Consider the following 23993-nt stretch of genomic DNA (forward strand, 5'->3'; position numbering starts at 1 on the left):
CTTGCTGTGATTTATGTCATAGAGTGTTCTGCCTATGTCTTCCTCTAAGAGTTTTATAGTGTCTGGCTTTACATTTAGGTCTTTAATCCATTTTGAGTTTACTTTTGTGTATGGTGTTAGAGTGTGTTCTAATTTCATTCTTTTACTAGTATTTGTCCATTTTTCCCAGCACCACTTATTGAACAGGTTGTCTTTTCTCCATTGTATATTCTTGCCTCCTTTGTCAAAGATAAGGTGACTTATGTGTGTGGGTTTATCTCTGGGCTTTCTATCCTGTTCCATTGATCTATATTTCTGTTTTTGTGCCAGTACCATACTGTCTTGATTACTGTAGCTTTGTAGTATAGTCTGAAGTCAGGGAGCCTGATTCCTCCAGCTCTGTTTTTCTTTCTTAAGATTGCTTTGGCCATTCAGGGTCTTTTGTGTTTCTATACAAAATGTGAAATTTATTGTTCTATTTCTGTGAAAAATGCCATTGATAATTTGACAGGAATTGCATTGAACCTGTAGATTACTTTGGGTAGTATAGTCATTTTCACAATATTGATTCTTCCAATCCAGGATCAGGGTGTAACTCTCCATCTGTTTATGTTATCTTTGATTTCTTTCATCAGTGTTTTATAGTTTTCTGAGTACAGGTCTTTTGCCTCCTTAGGTAGGTTTATTCCTAGGTATTTTATTCTTTTTGTTGTGATGATAAATGGGATTGTTTCCTTAATTTCTCTTTCTGATCTTTCATTGTTAGTGTACAGGAATGTAAGAGATTTCTGTGCATTAATTTTGTATCCTGCAACCTTACCAAATTCATTGATTAGTTCTAGTAGTTTTCTGGTGGAATCTTTAGGATTTTCTATGTATAGTATCATGTCATCGGCAAACAGTGACAGTTTTACTACTTATTTTCCATTTTGTATTCCTTTTATTTCTTTTTCTTCTCTGACTGCTGTGGCTAGGACTTCCAATACTATGTTGAATAATAGTGGCGAGAGTGGACATCCTTGTCTTGTTCCTGATCTTAGAGGAAATGCTTTCAGTTTTTTGCCATTGAGAATGATGTTTGCTGTGGGTTTGTCTTTTTATTATGTTGAGGTAGGTTCCCTGTATGCCCACTTTCTGGAGAGTTTTTATGATAAATGGGTGTTGAATTTTCTCAAAAGCTTTTTCTGCATCTATTGAGATGATATATGCTTTTAATTCTTTAATTTGTTAATATGGTATATCACATTGATTGTTTTACATATATTGAAGAACCCTTGTCTCCCTGGGATAAATCCCATTTGATCATGGTGTATGATCTTTTTAATGTGTTGTTGGTTCTGTTTGCTAGTATTTTGTTGAGGATTTTTGTGTCTATGTTCATCAGTAATATTGGTCTATAATTTTCTTTTTTTGTGATATCTTTGTCTTGTTTTAGCATCAGGGTGATGATGGCCTCATAGAACGAATTTGGAAATGTTCCTCCCTTTACAATTTTTTGGAAGAGTTTCAAAAGGATAGGTGTTAACTCTTCTCTAAGTGTTTGATAGAATTCACCAGTGAAGGAATCTGGTCTTGGACTTTTGTTTGTTGGAAGACTTTTAATTACAGTTTCAATTTCGTTACCTGTGATTGGTCTGTTTATATTTTCTAATTCTTCCTGGTTCAATCTGGGAAAGTTGTACCTTTCCAAGAACTTGTCCATTTCTTCCAGGTTGTCCATTTTATTGGCATATAGTTACTTGTAGTAGTCTCTTATGATCTTTTGTATTTCTGTAGTGTCAGCTGTAATCTCTCCTTTTTCATTTCTAGTTTTATTGATTTGAGTCCTCTCCCATTTTTTCTTGATGTGTCTGGCTAAAGGTTTATCAATTTTGTTTATCTTCTCAAAGAACCAACTTTTAGTTTTATTGATCCTTGCTATTGTTTTCTTCGTTTCTATTTCATTTATTTCTGCTCTGATCTTTATGATTTCTTTCCTTCTACTAACTTTTAGTTTCCTTCTCCTAAGTTGTAGTGTGTTTTCTTTTTCTTCTTTTTCTAGTTGCTTTACGTGTAAGGTTAGGTTGTTTATTTGAGATTTTTCTTGTTTCTTGAGGTGAACTTGAATTGCTATGAACTTCCCTCTTCGAACTGCTTTTTCTGTGTCCCATAGGTTTTGGATCATTGTGTTTTCATTGTCATTTGTTTCTAGGTATTTTTAAATTTCTTCTTTGATTTCTTCAGTGATGTCTTGGTTATTTAGCAGCACACTGTTTAGCCTCCATGTGTTTGTGTTTTTTACAGTTTTTTTTCTTGTAATTGATTTCTAATATCATAGCATTGTGGTTAGAAAAGATGCTTGATACAATTTCAATTTTCTTAAATTTTCCAAGGCTTGATTTGTGACCCAAGATGTGATCTATTCTGGAGAATGTTCCATGTGCACTTGAAAAGAAAGTGTGTTCTCCCGCTTTTGGGTGGAATGTCCTAAAAATATCAATTAAGTCTATGTGGTCTATTGTGTCATTTAAAGCTTATGTTTCGTTATTTACTTTGTGTCTGGATGATCTGTCTATTGTTGTAAGTGGGGTGTTAAAGTCCCCCACTATTATTGTGTTACTGTCGACTTCTCCTTTTATGGCTGTTAGCATTAGCCTTTTGTATTGAGGTGCTCCTATGTTGGGTGCATAAATATTTATAATTGTTATGTTTTCTTCTTGGATTGATCCCTTGATCATTATGTAGTGTCCTTCTTTATCTCTTGTAACAGTCTTTATTTTAAAGTCTATTTTATCTGATATGAGTATTGCTACTCCAGCTTTCTTTTGATTTCCATTTGCATGGAATATATTTTTCCATCCCCTCACTTTCAACCTGTATGTGTCCCTAGGTCTGAGGTGGGTTTCTTGTGGACAGCATATATATGGGTCTTGTTTTTGTATCCATTCAGCCAGTCTGTATCTTTTGTTTGGAGCATTTAATCCATTTACACTCAAGGTGATTATCGATATGTATGTTCCTATTACCATTTTCTTAATTGATCTGGGTTTGTTTTTGTAGGTCTTTTTCTTCTCTTGTTTCCTGCTTCGAGAAGTTCCTTTAGCATTTGTTTTAAAGCCCATTTGGTGGTGCTGAATTCTTGTAGCTTTGGCTTGTCTGTAAAAGCTTTTGATTTCTCTGCCAAATCCAAATGAGATCTTCGCTGGGTAGAGTAATCTTGGTTGTAGGTTTTTCCCTTTCATCACTTTAAATTGTCCTGCCACTCCCTTCTGGCTTGCAGAGTTTCTGCTGAAAGATCCACCATTAACCTTATGGGGATTCCCTTGTATGTTATTGGTTGCTTTTCCCTTGCTGCTTTTAATATTTTTTCTTTGTATTTAATTTTTGATATCTTGAGTAATATGTGTCTTGGTGTCTTTCTCTTTGGGTTTATCCTGTATGGGACTCTCTGCACTTCCTGGACTTGAATAACTATTTCCTTTCCCATATTAGGGAAGTTTTCAACTATAATCTCTTCAAATATTTTCTCAGCCCCTTTCTTTTCCTCTTCTTCTGGGACCATTATATTTCGAATATTGGTGTGTTTAGTGTTGTCTCAGGGGTCTCTGAGACTGTCCTCAACTCTTTTTTCTTTATTCTGCTCCCCAACAGTTATTTCCACCATTCTGTCTTCCAGGTCACTTATCCGTTCTTCTGCCTCAGTTATTCTGCTATTGATTCCTTCTAGCGTATTTTTGATTTCAGTTATTGTGTTGTTCATCACTGTTTGTTTGCCCTTTAGTCCTTCTAGGTCCTTGTTAAATGTTTCTTATATTTTCTCCGTTCTGTTTCCGAGATTTTGGATCATCTGTACTATCATTACTCTGAATTCTTTTTCAGGTAGGTTGCCTATTTTGTCTTCATTTATTTGGTCTTATAAGTTTTTACCTTGTTCCTTCATCTGTAACATAGTTTTTTGTCTTTTCTTTTCTTTTTTCTTTTTTTTTTTTTTTTTTTGATGGGTGGGGCTGTATTCCTGTCTTACTGGTTGTTTGGCCTGAGGTGTCCAGCACTGGAGTTTGCAGGCAGTTGGGTAGAGCCAGGTCTTGGTTCCAAGGTGATGACCTCTGGTAAGCCTCACTCCAATTAATATTCCCTGGGGTCTGAGGTTCTCTGTTAGTCCTGAAGTTTGGACTCTGCGCTCCTAACACAGGACCTCGGGCCCGACCTCCAGCCTTGGAACCAAGATCCTGCAAGCTGAGGTCTCCACAGCACAGGGCCAGCTTCAGGCACCATTGGATCCTGGGCTCCAGTGATGTCATCAGAACTCAGCTTGTTCTTTCTTCCATGTCAAGGCCTTACCTTCGTTCGCCTGTCTTCATTAAGAAGCCCCAATGTCTGCCTTTGGGAACCTTCAGGCTCCTCCATGATGACAAGATGCTCAGCTACTATATTAAAAAAGAGAATGAGACTGTATGGTGGGTAGATGGCCAGAACCAATTAAACCAGAGTTCAAGTCTTGGCTATGTCATTTGCTCACTTTGTGCCTTGGGCAAGTTACTCAACTTCTATGCGCCTCAGTTTCCACATATTTTAAACTGAGACTAATTAACAGCATACTTTATCAGAGTTGTAAAATTTTAATGAGATATGGAGATAAAATGCAAAATGCATGGCACAGTTCTTGGCATAGGGTAAGCATTAAGTAAATGATAGTGAATAAGATGCTGATATGATTGGCTATGGTGATGTGCCCATGACCTCAAGGAGTTTAATAGAGAGAGACATATACAAAAATACATGGGAATAACAGATACCATGATAAACATCCGTATAACCGTGATAGACCATTCATTGGAGGTCCCAAGGAAAGCATGGTTGATTTCACCTGGGAATGAAGGTGTAGAAAATCAAGAAATTATTTACAAAGAGGCAGTAAGTAAGCTCAGTTTTGAAGGCAAACTGGCATCTGTTGCACAGATACAGCCCCGCTAATTCTAAAGATGCATGAGTAAAGCCCAGCTAACCTTCTCAGCTGGGTTGTGAAGGATGTGAAGGATTTTACCAAGTGGAAATGAAGGAAGGATATTCCAGGCAGAGGCTACAACATAAGCAAGGACATTGGGTTATAGATGTTTATTCAGGAAACGAATGTGTTTATATTGTATTTAATACACTGGGAACACAGGCCTGCAGGTGGGGCAGGTGCAAGGAATGAAGTTGGACAGGCAGGTGGAACAAAGCTCGCAGAAGCCCTGGGGGCCTGTCTCAGAACTTGGAACTCCACCAGGCTGGCGATGGGAGTGCCATACTCATTAGACCTATCTGGTGGCAGAGTAGAGCCTGGATTGGAGGACAACGCTGGCGGCAAGAAACAAGTCTATTGCAATGGTCCAGACCAGAGGGGATAGACTGAGCTAACGCTGTAATATTCCACCATATAACACAAACATCCTCTTGTTTGTGGGCACTTAATTTTAAACTGTTGCTGTTCTGAATATTGCTATGGTTCGCATCTTTATCTATATAAATACATTTCTTTCTCTCATATGTTCTTTAAGATAAAGGACATAAACATCTTCATGACTCTGGACAATTATAGGTAAATTTGTTTCAAATAGGTGTTCTAAATTATATTTTCACCAGGGTCCATTTGCGTATGGCCTTCACAGCACATTGATAACACTGAGTGCTGCCGTTCTTTGTTGTTTTAGAAGGCATAAAGCTGTTGTTTCAATTTGCTTTTCCTTGATATCTACAGAAATTAAATGTTTTCCCCATTTGTCTTCTAATTATGTGTCCTCGCTTGTGAATTGCAGGTCCTGTCCTTTGCCCATTTGATAAGCAATTGTGTTAAATCCTTTCTTGGCTGGCCTCTCTTCTGGCAACTCTCCACATACACATTTCCCCACAGGCTCTCTTTCTAATTTCTTTTCTCTTTGATCTATTGAAACCAAATCCTTTTTCTAACTACATATTACAATAGACATAACAATTCTAATTGCTCTATTGATTCATGGCCACTACAGTGGTAGGCACATTAGGAAGAACAAGATTTTGCTGTGAGAGACCAGGGTTTGTAAGCCTGGCTTCATGCTTTCTAGCTGTGTAGTTTGGTGCAAGAATCTTAATCTCTCTGAACTGGTTTGCTTACCTGTGAAATGGGAGCGGTAGTATATGTTGGGATGGATTAGAAACTATGATATATTTGGCTATTGGTAGCAGAGACATAAATGCAGGGGCTTGAAAAAGTAGTAGTCTATTCTTTTATGTTAAATTATCTTGGAGGTGAGGAGCCCAGGGCTGATATATTCCTATTGAAATAGGAAAGCCTATTCCATGAGGCTTTCCCCTGCCTTTAGTGTAGTCATGGGGTTAGGTTGTGGGATTAGGTTGTGGGATTGGACAGCCTTATTCCTTAAAGACTAGGGAAGCAATTGGATAGTGTTGGATAGTGGCAAATCTGAACCTATTCACTTACTCATTGAACAAATATTTGTTAAGTACCTGCTGTATGCAGAGCTCAAAGATTTTTTTTCTGGTGGAAAATATACATGCTAAGTCAAGTAAGAGGACCTTGGTTATTTCACTGATGTCTAAATCATGGAGAATGATTATCTCTTTCTTTAGGAAAATCCAGACCTGGAATCTCTGGGTTCCAAGGTGACACTGTGGCCTCCTACATACTTGTCCCCAGTATCCTTACAATAATCTCCCATCCCAGAAAAAGCATTCCTGTAGATTCACCAAATACAGGCTCAAAAATAGGCTCGCAGGGTTATTCAAAAGACCAGGCCATATCCTCAACAATTTATGAAGTTGGTAACGGATGTTTGCTATCTGGACCTATGCATTCTGGTCTGTTGGTTAGACGAATCAGCCTCATGATTTTATAGTCACACTATTTATACAGGTGCTTCTGGGCATGGGCATCATAAGACTATGTCACAGACAGAGGGGTCTCACAGATCCCCTGCCGCTCAGAGAATCCTCTGGTTCCTGTGATATGTTTTATTATTATTATTATTACCAGTAGAATCATCATAATTCTACTTCTGTCAAAATGTATTCATTACAAATGAAATTTCTGTTCAGATCTCATAGTTCATGCCTGAAAGCAGAGATATTAGAATTAATGAGCATTTTTGCTGATGAGAAGAAAAGTCACTGAAGGGTGATTGGACTTTAGCCTTTTAATGGGTCTGATATTCTTCTTTCATTAGGGTTGACAGGGGCGTATCTGGCTCCCTTATGCTGTGTGCCATGGTTTAAAAATATACCTTATGTGACATGAAGCTAGCTTTTCTTTCACAATAAAATAGCCCAGTATCACGAGTACATGTAAACAGAGCTCCGTTGAATCTGGGCAGAGGGAGGGTGACAGTCTTACCCTGATTAGCAGGTGGTTGATGGTCTTTGACTGGTTTATTAAAATGTTAGTGTACTTTGATTCCAGTATTTTTCATAGAGTGGGCAACAAGGATTTACAAAGAGCAAGTCTACTCAGAGAACCTGGTAGCAACTCTGAAAGAACTGAAGATGAGCCCTGCAGACAACCAGGGCAATGTTGAGAAGCACAACCTCTAATACATTTTACCTGTGGTTCAAATGGATGTGGATGTGCACTGGGTCATACTGTAACGGAGGGGTCCAGTGTTGACTCAAGGGAAACATAATTTAAAGCCTTCAGGGCCTTGGAAGCTTGGGCTTTCTTATTAATGTGGTTGGGGGGAGTTTTCAACTGAGGACAAGCATTCAATTTTTTATATCCAAGGCCATGACATTACAGAAACCAGGGAGAAGAACTGAGGTATCAATTTGAATAGGTTTTGTCTGTCACCATTTTGTGGACATACTATTCAGCTGGATGGGATGCAGGGCTGATGAAGGCCTAGTTTGAGGAATGGTACCTCTAGCATATTTCTATTAGATGGATGCAGACTTCCATATGAAACCTAATTGTCCTCTCTGAACTGCTTTTACTCACATTCCACCAAATGGGTGTTTTTTGTTTTTTTTCCCCACACCAACCAATTCTTCAGCTCTGTGGACATCAACTGGGTAGCCTACAATTCAATTTAATCTGACACTAACTACCCAGATTAAGAGCTCAGTCCTAGAAGACTGCCTCCCTGCCAGTTGTAAGCTCAGGTTGACACCTGTACTTCTGACCAACTGGCTGTAAATCTGGGGTTCCCACAACTCCCTCTTCAGGTTTGATAATTTGCCAGAAGAGTTCACAAACCTTAGGAAAATACTTTATTATGTTTCCAGGTTGATTTGAAAGGACATTATAAAAGATACAAATGAACGGCCGAATGAAGAGGTACATAGGGTGACATCCAGAAAGGTCCCAAGTGGACCCTGTGGAATTGGGGTGCAGCACTTTCCCAGCACATGGATGCATTCATCAACCCAGAAGCCCTTTAATAAACCCTGTTTTTCAGGGGTTTTCATGGGGGTTGCTTTATGCAGGCATGATTGGTTAGGCCATTGATCATTGGTGATTAGACTCAATCTCAGCCTTTCTCCTCTCCCAGGAAGTTAGGGGAAAGGACTGAAAGTCCCAAGTTTCTAATTAAAGCTTGATCTTTCTAATGAACCACCGCCATCCTGAAGCTGTCCAGGGTCCCCTAGAACCAGTCGTCTCAGTAGCATGCATAAGACACTCATCACTCTGAAGTTTTCAACGTTTTTAGGAGCTGTGTGCCAGGAATCTGGGAAAAAGACCAAATCTTCATTTTTATTATATCACAGCCTCATTGGCCAAGGAACCAGGGAAAGTGGGGCTGAAGTGGGGAGTCACTTGGGGAAAACACCATCTGCAGCCGAACACAAGGTCACAGGCTGGGCTGTCATACTAGAATAGGACTGTCACCCTCATGTCCTCACCCTCTTTCACATCTGCCATGTGCCAAGCACTTCCTGGGGGTGATGTGATGGATACATAGGTCAACTAGACATTGTTCACATCATGCTCACAATATTGGAGGAAATGGCATGTAAGCAACTGTACATAATACACTGTGGAAAGCCATATTCAGAGGCTTGTACAAGTGCAGAGGAACGCAGAGGAGACACCAATTAATTATGCCAGGAAGTTCGGGTTAAGTTGTCACGGGGGACATAATATTTTCAGCTGGGCTGTGAAAGATGAGGAGGATATTATCAACTGGAGACAAAGGAAGTATATTCCAGGTAGAGGATACAACATGAGCAAAGACATTGAGTTGTAGATGTTTATTCAGGGAACAGTGAACTGATCAGCATGGTTATAGCATAAGGTGTCTAACTGGGAGTAGTCATGATAGTCAACATTAATCAAACATTTATTATACACTAGGGACTTTTTTATGCATAGAATTTATTTAATCCTAAGAACGATCCCAAGTAGTTACTAACATTATCTCCATTTTCCAGAGGAAGACACAGAGGCTTAGAGAGGTTAAGGAAATTTCCTAAGGTTGTAACGTATGGTCTGGAGCCAGGATTAGAGAGAACGCAGGCTGGCTATGATTGACCAGAAAAACTGAGGATAAGACTTTGCATCTCAGGTCGTGGGCTTATTCTTAATCTTTATCCCTCCCAGAATCCTCTGATGCAGAGTGAACAACACGGTCCATTTGGATGCAGGAAGAATAGTCTTGAACTTTCTATTTGTTTTGATCTCATCTTTTTATGATGATTTTTAGTGTGTTTCATGATGTACCCACTATGTTAGTGCGTTAGAACGTGCATTGAATATATAATATATAAATAAATAGGCCTACATATTTAGGAGGGTGGTACTGAAACATTTCTTCTTGGAAGAACTACGAAGCAAACAGTTTTACTGGTTTGGGCCAGTAATTCTCAAGGGTAGTTTCCTGAGCAACAGCAGCAGCCTCACCTGGGAATGGGTTAGAAATGCGAATTTCCAGGCCCCACTACAGACTTACTGGATCAGATACCTTGGGGGTGGGGCCCAGCAACCTGTGCTTTAACAGATCACCCAGGTGAGGCTCACTGATCTAGGCAATACAGCTTTTAAGGTGGAAAGTGAGATGGCTTCATTTGAGTTCTAGAAGGATAACTCTGGTTGGACTGAAGACAGTGAGATACTAGACACCAGGAGATCCTTTAAAGGATTATTAAAATGGTCATGGCTAGAATTGAGCAGGGTCTGGGCCGAGTAAGAGAAATGGATTTTAGAAATATTTAAAGGGACAAATTAAATATTACAATTTGGGGATGAGGGAGAGGGAGTTAAATCCAGATATGGCACCACAGGGTCTAATGCACAGAACTGTTGTCACCATCTGTGCCTCGGGGTGAGTGAGTCAGAGCTTGTGGTGGCAGGAATGGGTAATGAATGGTCCTGTTTCATCTGAAGTGTGTGGAGGATATTCAGGATGAGTAGGCGGTTAGAATTCAAATTCAAAAGAGACATGAGATTTGGAAATTTATATGTTTGAGAGAGAACAGCATATAGGTAGCAATAGAATCAATGGACATGGATAAAATGAGGAAGTTCCAATTTCTCTGTAATGAGGTATGAGGCCGAATAATCTGTGAAGAATGAGGAGGCCAGAAGCGAGATCGGGGCCTAAGTCAGGGGCTGATATTAAGAGCAACTAACGTAGGAAACAGGGAGCGGAAGCAAAGCATGAGAGAAAACTAATGTATTGGTGTGTCGATCTCCAGGACCACTCTGGGCCCATGGCAGGGGCTTGGTGTGTGCTGGCTGGCTGGAGAGGCCAGTGAGAGGTTTTTAACCTTTTGGTGCCATCGGCCCCTTCTCTAGACTTAGAGAAGCCCATGGATCCTTTTTCAGAATAATTTTTTAAAAATACATAAATTTTAAAACATAGCATTAAAAAGGAAACCAATTATGATAAAATATTAAAATATCAAAAGTGAATTTATGATATAGTAGGATTCATACATTAATTATATATATCTTTATTAATGCATTCAGTAGTGACTATTGGTGGGATTAATAACCCTACAACGTTGTGATGAGCGCAAATGATAATTAGAGATATCTGCAACAACTGTTATGTGATATGAAAATATTGGTGACTGCTACTGGTAACAAAAATCACAGATACTGCTAATACTTTTCTGGTTTGCTACCTGCATGCATAATTGAAGTTAATGCTAAATTCAGTTAAAGGTTAGGGAAAATAAATACGTAATTTTTTCCATTGAAAATATGTGAACCACCTGAACTCTATCCTTGGACTCCTTGAGGGTACAGACTCTGAGTTAAGACCTCCCGTGCTAAATGGGTAGGCAGAAGTATATGCGTTTACCCATACATATAGACATAGTCAGTGATGTGTTTGCAGATAGGAATTAATTTTCTGGATCAATTTTCATATGCCTTGTTCAAGGTAAATTTTGTTTGAAAGACTTCGCTGTTTTAGATATTAAGTAATTTGAGTGCATTTAGCCAGCCCCTATGGAGAATCATTGAGGAGAAATCAGTTTGTCTCTGTAAAAACGTTAACCTTGCTAACCTATCTTCAGCCAGAATGGTGGTTAGTGTGTATTGACAATAATTCCCCAGTGTTTTAACTCTACTTCTGACATTTTAGTCAGAGGTGGCATAATTTGTAATGCTTACTATTTATAGATGTTTGATAAGTAAAATTATGGCAGTATAATAAAAATAGTTATGTGTTATTTTGCTATTTTTGTAAAATTTGAAGAAACTTAGAGGTCTGATTCAAATCTCACATTTTGTTGGTGAGGAAACTGAGACCCAGAAAGAGAAAGAGATTTTGTTCTGGTTATCTACTGCTGCAAAACAATTCATCCCCCCGAAACACAACAGCTTTAAATAAAAGTATATTTTATTTTTTCTCACAATTTTGTGATTCAGACATTCAGGCAGGGCTTAGCTGGGCAACTCTTTTACTCCACACAGCATTGACTGAGGTCACTCCGTAATATACAGCTGGTGGTTGGGCTGGTCCACGGGTCCCCGAGAGCTCCATGCTATGTCTGAGCTGGAGGACTGTGCTAAGTGGAGACGTCATCTTGATGCCTACATGTGTCCTCTCCAGCATGGTGGTTCCTGGTTCCCAGAAAGTGTCCCAAGAGGCCACATAGATGAAAAATTCAAGACTTTATATGATTTAGTCTCAAAATTCCCAGAATGTCAATTCTGCTGCATTCTATCAAACAAGTCAAGAAGGCCAGCTCAGATTGGAAGGGAAGAATATGAGACTCCAGCCTTCCAGGGTAGGAGTATCAAAGAAATTGTGACCACCTTTCACCTATCACAGTCCACCTTTTGGCCACAGACCATTAATATTTCTTCCACATGCAAATACATTTACATCTCCCAAGACCTTCAAAATTCTCACCCAATTCTAGCTTCAGGCTCAAGCTGAGGTTCAGAATATTGCTATGTAAGTAAGTCTAGAAGTTGAATATGTTGAATAAAGAGACGAGTTATCTGCCCCTTCACAGCCAACAGACAGTGGTGATACAGGAAGAGGATAAATATAACAGACATTCTCATCCAAACAGGTGGGAATAGGAGGCACATAGCAGTCACTGGTCTAGACCAATTCAGAAATCCAACTACGTGGAAAATAGAACTGTGTACTTGTGGCCACTTCCTTGATTAGACCCAGTCTTCCTCCCTGGGTATGATTCTCCCTGGTTCCTTTCTCTCTTCTTTGGGCTCTTGGTTTTACCCTCCGAGTCATCTTTTCTTTTATATAACAAATGACCTGTGCTTGGCTAGGTAGTTTTCTCAGTCTGCTTCCTTTGTGGGTACAAAGGTCTCTTTTCATTCTGGACTGTGTCCATTCAGCTAACTGCTTCTATAGTACAATTCTCTTAAAACTCTCTTTGTGTGTTTGCAGGACTCTTTTCGGAGTTAATTTCCATTAGATCAAAATCATACTCACAATTATCTTCCAGGTAAGCTCTGCTCTGGCTTGTTGTGACACAGGGTGCTATGGGACAAAGCCTTCAAGATTCTTGACACCTTTTTATCTAGATAAAAAATTTTACAACATTCAACCCTTAGATTCTTAAAGGCTCCTTTCCTACCAAAGAGAATCCACTAGGCATTTCCTTAAGATTTTTATCAGTCCTACTATGCACACCCTTAAATCTTTCTGAGTCTCAACAAAGGTCTTATAGCAACAACCTTAATATCTTTACCCTGAGACCGTTTCTTACTTTGAGATTATTTTACCATCCAGAGATGCTGGGAATGGAAAACATTTTTGTTTTGGAAACAGGAAGTCTTGGCTTCCTTGTATTTCCTCTAAAATCTGCTTGAAAATTGTACATTTTCTTATTTAATCTAAATACTCTCTATGGCAGTTTGTCACATAAAGTAAAAATAAACCAGTTGCTACTTTTGATGTTGTCTGGAAATCTCTTTAGCCTGATCTAACGGTTCATTAGTTTTTCTATTTTCTACATTACTATAGGCAACAGTTTCGCTGAACTTTCTACCACTACATCTTTTCTCCAGGCTCCAAAAACATTTTTCCTTTTGTCATTTGACAATTTGCCAACAGTCTCATCCAAGCTCTTCTACCTTTCACCCACGTCTCCACTCCAAAGCCAATGCCACATGCTTTAGGATTGTGTTCTAACAGCACCTGCTTCCAGTACAAAATTCAGTTTCAGTTACCTATTACTGTGTAACAAGTTACTCCAAAATTTAGTAGCTTCAAACAGCAACTATTTTTATATATAATTATAATAATTATATATAATTGTATAATTTTGAGGTGGTGTTGTGCTTCAAACATTTGAAAAGGGCTCAGCTGGGTGATTCTTCTGTCCCACCTGATGTCAGCTGGGTGAGTCCCACTCATGGTGTTTAGCTGACAGAAGGGTTGGTACAAAGGGTCTACGAGAAACTTACTCAAGCTGGTTAGTGAAATGGTTGGGATTGGAAACAGATCTTCCGGTTCCTACCACAGAGGTCTTTTCTTCTATCCCAGGTGGCCAAATCTATCTTTTAATTTTTTGTTGTAGGAAGATTTCTTATGCTTTTATCCAAACCTTTAGGAAGGAGAGAAGGAGGTGTTTTTCATAGACAGGAAATCATCCTTGATGTCCCTGAATCTATATTTGCAGATTCATTTATGGGATGTCCATGGGATGTTCTGGATTTTCATGCTTCTCAGATGCTCTTTGCATGCTGGTAGCACAATTGGGAATAATATGTACATACAGTGCTTTTTATTCTTATTTTGTCCTTACTGTCTGAGCAAGAAGGCATTCAATTATAACTTATCTTTAATTCACTCAGCTCTGCTCTGTCTAACCTGCCTTTCTGATGATGAAGCAAATTTCCTATATTCAGATTTCCCTAACTGTTAGAACTGGGGCTGCCCAATAAGGAACTATAATCCTTGCCCCTAGAAGTAGGATTCATAATCAAGAGGATATCAAGACTTCAACATCAGTGGAGCCTGGTAGTAAGTCCTATTCTAACCTTGTACTGAGATTTATAGGACTCCTAAGCCCTTCCTTATTCAATTGACCAAGGCTATAGCTGTGCTCTTAACATCTGTATTGGGTTTCACTTTTAGTTCATTTTGCCTCTGTCTATTCTATGTGATGGGGGTCCATCTTGCTCTCCTATCAGATAGAATATGGGGATTATTTAAAAATAGTGATAAAAGCACATCAGAAATCTTTCAGTGGGAAGGATTAATGTGGATTCTAGGGGAAGAAATCAGTTTGCTTCTTTGCTAAAAAAACACAATGAGTAGAGGAAAAAGAATCAGAAGAATAACAAAGACATAGGACATTATCCCAAGCAAAATGGACATGAAAAAAACAAACTACAGAGCAAGTACTATGCACAGCTATTGACCAAACAGGATAGAGGCTGAGATTTGGAAAACAAATGTTTTTCAACCCCGACACATACAGAGCCAGAAGGCATTATAGTGTTTTGTGGGGGTTTTTTTTCAACATCGTCTATGCTGGGAGAATTTATGATCACAACATTTCTTCATGATTTTTCAAATTAATAATATCAAACGGGAGCTTGGCATATTAAATGAAGACTCTGTTTTCCACAATGGATTCAGCAGTAGATACCCCAGAATGTCCCAAAAAGGAGTGAGGAGAAGTGTGCGGGCCTGGGGACCTCCACAGTTAGATTTGCATCTCTTCTTAAAGAACTAACCTATGACAGCCTGTGGATTCGAATAAACACATGAATGTCATCAATTTAAGAGTTTAAATGGCCACGGCACCCAAACTCTGATACGTAATAAGCTATTTATAAGAATTCTAGCTACTCCTCAAAGCAGAGCTCTTTTCCCTTGGGAAAAATGATTTTGTGAGGTCACAATATATCATACAGTATACATGTATACTGTATACCATACATATTCGTAAGTGGCCCGTCACATTGAAGGAGAAGACTGGAGGAATGCTAGACCAGTCATCCAAAGAGCATCCTGTTTTTGTTTTTTGACCCAAATGTATAGAAAATATCTTCAACTAATCAGATTGTTATATTATACTGTCACATTTGAGACTGTTCCATAAAGTCACAGAATGAAGTGTTGGAAGGCCCCTTACTGCACTGGTGACAGCGTGGGATTCAGAGGGATTGAGAGACCTTTCCAAAGTCACAGAACCAGCTAATGTAAGAACTGAGGCTGAGTCCATTCTCCTTTTTCCTAAATTTGAATTTCCAAATCTGAGCCTCTCCCCATACATGCAAATACAGTTTTTATATTTACTGGTTTAAAATCTGGTCTGTCTCTTGATTTTTTTTATTCATATGGCTTTGGATTTTTATTACTTCTTATTTACTCCTTTATTCATTCAGTTGACAAATATTTGAGTGGCTACTGTGTTATGTGCTGGGTATGTCTTATGCTCTGGGTGATACAGCATGTAAGGACTTTATATCCCACTGGGGAAAGGTAGACAATCGAGTAATCAATACATAAAATAAAAATAAAATAAAAGGGCCAAGGATGCTAGGGGTAACTCTTTCATATAGAATGAACAGGAGGACAACTTCTCTAAGACAAGGTGACTTTGAAACAGAGATATGAAGGAATCAAGGAGCCAGGCAGGGCAGGCTTTGTGGGTGTACTTACCTGTGTAGCCACACTTGATTTACTACTCTGCTGTTGCCATCTTAAGATTCTTAATAATTTTTTTAAAAAATACATTTCATTTTATACTGGGCCCAACAAATTATGTAGCTGGTCCTGGACCAGGAATGAGCCATGCGATAGTTGGGAGAAGAGCACTCCGGGCAGAGGGCACCCGTGAGAACACAAGAGCTGAAATGAACAAGGAACAGAAGGCCAGTAAACTGGAGTGGGGAAGGCAAGAGGGGAGAGTGACAGGAGCTGACATCAGGGAGGTGGGGGAGAGTGGACCCTTGGAATTGGCTGTCACTCTGAGTAAGATGGCAAAGCCATTGACCAGAGTGGTGACATAATTTGACCTTCATTTTAAAGCAATTATTCTGGACTTGACTTATTTGGTTATTACGCATTCACTGTAAGATTTACCTATTTCCCAAAATAGACTAACAGCAATTTTACCAAAATTAGCTACATAACTGATAAAGAAGCCTTTTTAATTTTTTAAATTCAAAATGTTAAATAAAGATTTTAAATACTTCATGAAAGTAACAAATTATCAACTCCCTATGGTTATATAGACTAAACCTTTTAAAAAAATTTATTCCTTTCCTAGACAGTTTGAATTTTTAGAACCTTACAGCTAAACTTCCTAAACACAAATATTCCTGTCCACAGAAATATCCTTTTCTTTACCTATTTTTACTGGAAAAGGGACTGTACATATCCTAGAGAATGTTTAATCTTCTGCTATACTTCAGTTTCCTCCCTTGAGAGAGAGAAGAAAAAAAATCATGCTCCATTGTTGAATAACACCACTATTTCATGAAAGAAGATGTTTCTGCCAAATGTCCAAGGGAAGGAATCTTACTCAATTCTATTGCTGGTTAGAGCATTTCTTTTTGAAAAAAATAAAAATTACAAGTTTCTGAAATGAAATCTGAAGATTACCCGGTACTAAATATATAGAATTTTTAAAATGGATATAAGAGCATGAAAAGAAAATTTGAAGCTACCAAAGGATATTCTAGAGTGAAAGAGGGAAGTACTGTGTACACAAAGTATATTAGAGCCTTATATTTGTAGTTATAGAGGTACCTTTGTAATGTGGGTCCAGTGTGACTGTCAAAGTTGATGTGAGGCTCTTGGAAGAGGAAAATATAATGCATGTAGCATCCTTCCAGCACTTTGCACATACTTTTGCATCTTTTACTCACTATATCCTCACCATTCCTGAAATGGATAAGTTGGGTTTTATTTCTAATGTGAGATGAAGAAATGGAAGCCTAAAGAATTTAAATAATTAGCTCACAGTTGATAGCAAACCACTGACAAAACAGGAATCTAGACATCTTGACTCTCAGTTCAATGCTCATCCCATGTCCTCATACTTGTTCCCTTGATGTTAAGCAGATGAAGCGGCAACTGTGTGTGCTTTGTGAAATAGACCAAAACAAATCTGTTGTACAATGATCACTGATGGTGGTGCAAGGAGCAAAAAGAGATAGGAAAAAACCACACACACACTGTTTAAAAGGAATATAAATTGGAATTCTTCACAATGAAAAACTTCTGTTTTGCAAACGATACTGTTAAGAAAATGAAAAGACAAGCCATGGGCTAGGAGGAGATATTGGCAAAACAGAAAGGACTTGTATCCAAAATATGTAAATTGCTCTGCAAATTCAATAATAGGAAAACATCCAACCAATTAAACGTGGAAGAATATTTGAAGACACTTCACCAAAACACAGGGATGACAAATAAGCCCGGGAGAAGTCGCTCATCTTCATTAGTCATCAGAAAAATGCAAATTAAAATCACAATGAGACACTGCTACACACCTAATACAAAGGCTAAAATAAAAATATCAGACAATATCAAGAGGTGATAAGCATGTTAAGTGACTGGAATTCTCATATCTTGCTGGTGGGAATGCAAAATGTACAACCATTTAGCAATTTTTTATAAGTCACTGAACAACCCAGAAATGCCACTCCTAGATATTTACCCAAGAGAAATGAACATATGATCACAGAAAGGCCTGTGCCTGGATGTCTATAGCAGCTTAGTTCACCATTTCTCTAAACCGAAAACAACTCAAAATGCACTTTAATAAGTGGATAAACAAACTGTGGCACATCCATGTAAAGGAACACTATTCTGCAGTGAAAAGTACTGAAGCGTGTAACACCCTGGATGAATCTTGAATGTATTCTGCCAAATGAAAGAAGCCAGACTCAAAAGGTTGCATACTTTATGATTCTGTTTACATGATAATCTGGAAAAGGCAAAAACGGATCAGTAGTTGCCAGGGGCTGAAAATAGAGGGAGAGCTTGATTGCCAAGGGGCATAAGGACATTTTTTGAAGGAGATGGGACAGTTCTAAATCTTGACCCTGGTAGCTGTTACATTATTTGTAACCTGATGTGTTAAACTCATAGAATTGCACATCAAAATGGTCAATGTCATACGTAAATTATGCTACATTTAAAAAGGAATACAAATACGTAAAATCTAGTTGAAATCAAAAGACATGATAACTAGTTGATGTCAAAAGAACAAATATGCCAGACAATAGAAAAACATAAATTGTCCAAAGTGTCTCCTATTTGACAGTAAACTTAAATTAGCAGTTGAAATGTCCAATTACTATCTTTGAAAGTGAAACTGAATCTAACATCTGATTGGTTAGAGTCCATGTACAACTTTGAAAACTACGTATTAACGATAACATAAGAATGAAATAGAGCAATGAGTGATCTAAATAGCTATTTAATATAATTTTCTAAATGAAATAATTAACCAAAAAGGCCTTTACTTACTAATTTATTCAGCTATACAGAAATACAGAAATAATCTGAATAATCAAGCCTCCAGGATATAAACTGGAAAATCTTTACTCAACAAAGGCAAATAGCCTGAGGCGCCACTTGCGGTGGGGTGGCGGCAGGCAGCGGCGCACTGGAGGCCCTGTGGGGCGGCTGCCGGACTGCGGCTCGGGGGCGGTCGCACGAGGGCCCCGCACGGGGCCCTTATGCAGGGCACCTGGGACCGCCCCAGACATGAAGTGCTACCTTTGGGAGCGCTACCGGGAGGCGAAGAGGAGCACGGAAGAATTGGTTACTTCAGTTATGAGCAACTTGTAGAATCCAGATGCCATCTTTTCAAACAATGAGATGAGCCTGTTGGACATTGAAATCTACAGCTTGAAATCTACGGCTTTGATTATGATTACACCTTGGTGTTTTATTCTAAGCACCTCCACACACTGATATTTAATGCCACGCGGGACCTTCTCATCAACGAACACAGGTATCCCATGGAAATCAGGAAGTATGAGTATGACCCAAACTTTGCAATCCATGGACTGCATTATGATGTGCAGCGGTGGTCTTGATGAAGATCAGTGCTTTTCATTACATCCAGCTGGGAACTGTCCACAGAGGCCTAAGCGTGGTCCCTGATGAGGAAGTCATTGAAATGTACCAGGGCTCCCATGTGCCTTTGGAACAGATGAGCAACTTTTATGAGAGTTCCCACGGAAACACCATGACATCATGTCCATGTTCATGGACATCTTCTCCCTGCCCGAGATGACCCTGCTGTCCTGTGTGAACGAGTACTTTCTGAAGAACAACATCGACTATGAGCCTGTGCACCTGTACAAAGACGTCAAGGATTCAATTCGGGAGGTGCACACCAAAGGAATCATGTACAGAGCAGTTGAAGCAATATTGAAAAGTACATCTGCTACCCTGAGCAGACCCATGCAGTGTTGGCCAAACTGGCTGATCATGGCAAGAAGATGTTTCTCATCACCAATAGCCCCAGTAGCTTTGTGGATGAAGGGATGAGGTATATTGTTGAAAAAGACTGGAGGGACCTGTTTGATGTGGTCATCGTTCAGGCGGAGAAGCCAAACTTCTTTAGTGATAAGTGAAGTCCCTTCCAAAAGGTGAATGTGAAAGGCGTCTTACTCTAGGATAAAATCTACACGTTGCAGAAAGGCCAGATTTATAAGCAGGGCAATTTAGATGAACTTTTGAAGTTTACTGGATGGAGGGGATCCAAAGTGTTGTATTTTGGTGACCATATATACAGTGACCTGGTGGACTTGACCCTAAAGCATGGCTGGTGAACGGGTGGAATTATCCTGGAATTGAGATCTGAGCTCAGAATCATGAACATGGAAAAGTACATTCAAACAATTACCTACAATTACCTACACACCTTGACTGGGTTATTGGAGCAAATGCAGGTTCACAGAGATGCGGAGTCACAGCTGGTTTTGCAGGAGTGCAAAAAGGAGAGGAAGGAGTTGAGAGAAATGACCAAATGTTCCTTCAGCGCCCAGTTTGGAAGCTTGTTCCGCATAGACCAGAACCCCACGTACTTCCTGCGGCGCCTGTTGCGATTTGCCGACATCTACGTGGCATCCCTGAGCTGCCTCCTGAGCTATGACATCAGCTACATGTTCTACCCCTGGAGGACCCCACTGCAGCACAAGCTTCCTGCCTGGTCCTACAGGGCCCCGGCCGCCAGGCTGCCACTCCTGCAGGAGGCCCAGGCCAAGTAGCCAGTGGCCCAGCCATGTTGGGCGCGAAAAGCCAGGACCAGCGGCGGCCCCGCACTGGGCAGACTTTGTGTGGACGTGACTGTCGCTTACAGACATGCCTTGTGATATCTGTTTTGTACATTACGGAGGATACCCCCCAGGTCGTGAAGACAGGAGCTAGCAGCCCACGGGGACTGCCTTCCTGTACATGTGGGGACAGCGGCTGGCTTCCTGTCAACACCCTGTGATCAGCCTTCTTGTTTACTAAGGTACCGTAACTGGCGTCAGATTTTCTGGGACGGGGAGGCTTCTTGATACCATCTCTGGATTCCAGCAGGTGACGTGTTGAAACTCTTCTTGACTCTTCCATGGAAAATGCAAGGAAAAACTGAACATTCACAGGCCGTGCAGGGGCCCAGTGATGTGCGCCGGTGAACTGCTCACAGAAAGCTGATGCTTGAGCAAGCGCTCCGATAGCATACCACGATGTCAGCGGCAGAGATGGTCCCTAGATGACAGCCGGTTCCCAGATATCTTCTCGTACTAGGGCTTTGGCACTCTGGTGCCTCACTTGAAAGCAGACTCAGCCTCTCTGGAAGTCTTTTGTGAGAAAAAAGAACAAGAGAAGTTGCAAGTCCTTGGTCTTGATTGTCCTCAGTATCCGTGTCCCGTGTCCTGCCCCCTGCAGGGGAAGGATCACTGTGCCCCAAGCGATGGGCAGGTTCACTCTTTCCCCCAGAAAAGGAGGGCAAAGAGAGAAGAGCTTCTGGTTAAATTCCAGCCAGCAGAACAGACTTTGTAGAATGAGGCTGCGCGGAACGAACAGGTCAGAAGACAAATGCCAATGCATTTGTTGTGCGTCTCCCAGGACTTTATTTTACCTGAAACTGCTACCCGTGTATTGCTTGAAGGTGATCATTGGAGGATGGAAAATGAAACCGAAAAACTGTCCTTGTAATGAAGTGCCGCACCGTGACCCCCACTGGGTGTGCTGCAATCTTATTAAAATGTGTATGACCAGAAAAAAAACAAAGAAAAGAAAAGGCACATAAAGAGCAAAAAACATTACCTTTGAGGGCTATTCTTCAACTGGTCAAAAGGAATAGATGTGCTATAAGTGCTTGAGAACCATCACAACTTTAGTTCTTAGTATTGTACGTGATTATTGCTTATTTGCCTTAAGTATTTGATATTTAAGTATTTGACATGTTGCCAACATGGTCAGAACCCTATCACCCTTTTTCATACTTCATTTCTAGTAGCTTTCATGATCTAGTTGTCTTAATGGAAAAGCCTGGTCATTCTGTGGAATCTCTTTTCCTGTCTTGGCCTTTCACGCAGCCTTTGCTGTCTTGTGAAAATGCAAAGATCTTGAGTTTAGGAAACACAGTCATGTTTGTCCACGAGGTAGAGAAACACTACTTTGTACTCGGGCAATCAGACTGTAGAAATAAAAATGGGAGAATCAAAGAGGAACAAATGAAAGGAACCTTGAAATACTATTTTCACATCTACTAAAATAACAGCTGTAAACAAACAAGCAACAATAGTTCTCATCCCTGCTGATGCTATGATGAAAGTGGTACATCAATTTTTGCTTGTGGCCTTGTAAGTTTCTAAAATTATTTGTGATAACAAAATGGAAGTACAGTGCCTTGTGAGGTCTGAAAAATGTACATTTGATTAAATAATTCTCCGTTTAGAAATTTATCCAAAGGAAATAATTTGATGGGAGAAAAAATGATGCCTGACCCATATATCAACCCAGAATGAGCTAAAATAGCATTAAAATAGAAAGCTAATTAAATGTACACCATTAGGGAAATTGGATAAAAAAGAAAAGAAATTTAGCGGAATACAGACTTCGGGGACTTCTTAGGTAGCATGAGAATTAGCTTTAGCTACCTGTGCTCAGCACCTATGTTTACACATCCTGTTTCCTCCTGTATCACCCCTCCAATTGTTCTAAGCACCATTTAACAAACTATACCTTTCATTTATTTTCTTCATTTTTTGTCTCCTGTAACAAAAGCCACCCCTTGAGTGCAAGGATTTTTGCCTGTTTCCTTCACTGTTGTTTTTTCTGTGCCTAGAGCAGTTCCTGGCACATAGCAGACACTAAATAAATATTCATTAAACAATTATAAAAACTGAATGCAAATATACTCAGTAAGGATTTTTTAGTAGCCTGATTTTGATTCTGTTTCACTTTTTGCTTAGCCATTTAAAAAAATTAGTTCATTCAGCAAATATTTACTAAGCCCTGCTCTGAGCCAGGCATTGTAATAGGTGCTGGTTCATAGACATGACCCAGACAGTTGTGTAGCATCATGGGGCTCACAGTCTGATGGAGAAGAGGGCCCTGGAGCCAGAATGACGAGGGAGACGAACCGGGAGGAGAGGGTGCTATAGGGACGTACGACAAGGGGCTTCCCCTCCCTAGGGGTTAGAGAGCCTTAGGGATCAAAGCCTTGAGGGATGAGGAACAGCTTACTAGGGGAGGATGTTCCAGGCCTGGCGGACACACATGTGAAGGACCTGAGCCATGATTCTGGCACTTCCGAGGCCAGGAGGGCCGAAGTCGCTGTGGTTGGGGTCATGCCCACTGTGGGGGGCATCGTGCATGCTGAGAACCTGAAGGCGGACTGGAATGAGGAGGCCCTGAACCCTCTTCAGCACTTGGGTCTCTATCTTGAGGGCAATGGGAAATTATTGACAAAATATAGATGTAACAGAAGAATGATCTGGTTGAACCTGAAGTTTGTGGAAATGGCTGTGGTTCCATATAGAGCATGGGCAGGACGCATATAAGACTGGAGAGAGCTGGTCCCAGAGGGTAACACAAGCGTGAGCTGCAGGTCCTGGGTCCAATTCCTATTGTGTTCTTCGATCTCCCCCTGGATAAAGGAGATCTCTGTTCTGTCTGCCTCATTGAGTGGATATAAGAGGTGCCGTGGTTATAAGGCTGAAAAATGCTGTTAATGTGAGGTGTGGTTTTTCTTTTTCATCTGACCTGGGCAAGGAGAGCATGAAAATGAGGAGAAGGTCTGTATTGTCTCAGTGCTCATATGTGAGCTGAGAATGGGCTTATTCTCGTTGATAGTCCATCTGAAGATAATATGAAGACATTTGTTTGAGTCATACTTTCAATTCCTTTGATCAGTTTTCACAGGCTTAGTGATGCGGTACATTAAGTGATCTCTGTTTTCTTGCTTTCACCATAGAGATTAATTTGGTAGCAGAAACAGAGGCTTGCTATGGAATTATGAAGATGCGAATGGTTGCATAGTTCTTCCCGCTGTCCCCAAAACAGGCCTGGGCCCTGGCCGCAGGTCCTGAGGGAGGCGGTTTCCCTGTGGAGTGCCCTAACTTCAGGGCGGGCTGCTGGCTGCTGGTTCCGCCCCCCCCCCCC

At 40.1% G+C, this 23993-nt stretch overlaps 1 long non-coding RNA gene and 1 pseudogene across 3 annotated transcripts in view; both read left to right on the forward strand.

The window, feature by feature from the left end:
• The window catches only part of LOC137205420 (uncharacterized), a 429493-nt gene that overhangs the window by 368533 nt on the left and 36967 nt on the right, over positions 1-23993 (forward strand). The window lies entirely within an intron of this gene.
• On the forward strand, positions 19074-20602 carry LOC137205708 (5'-nucleotidase domain-containing protein 3 pseudogene; annotated as a pseudogene).

The sequence above is a fragment of the Pseudorca crassidens genome, chromosome 14, assembly GCF_039906515.1.
Source record: "Pseudorca crassidens isolate mPseCra1 chromosome 14, mPseCra1.hap1, whole genome shotgun sequence".
Classification (NCBI taxonomy): domain Eukaryota; kingdom Metazoa; phylum Chordata; class Mammalia; order Artiodactyla; family Delphinidae; genus Pseudorca; species Pseudorca crassidens.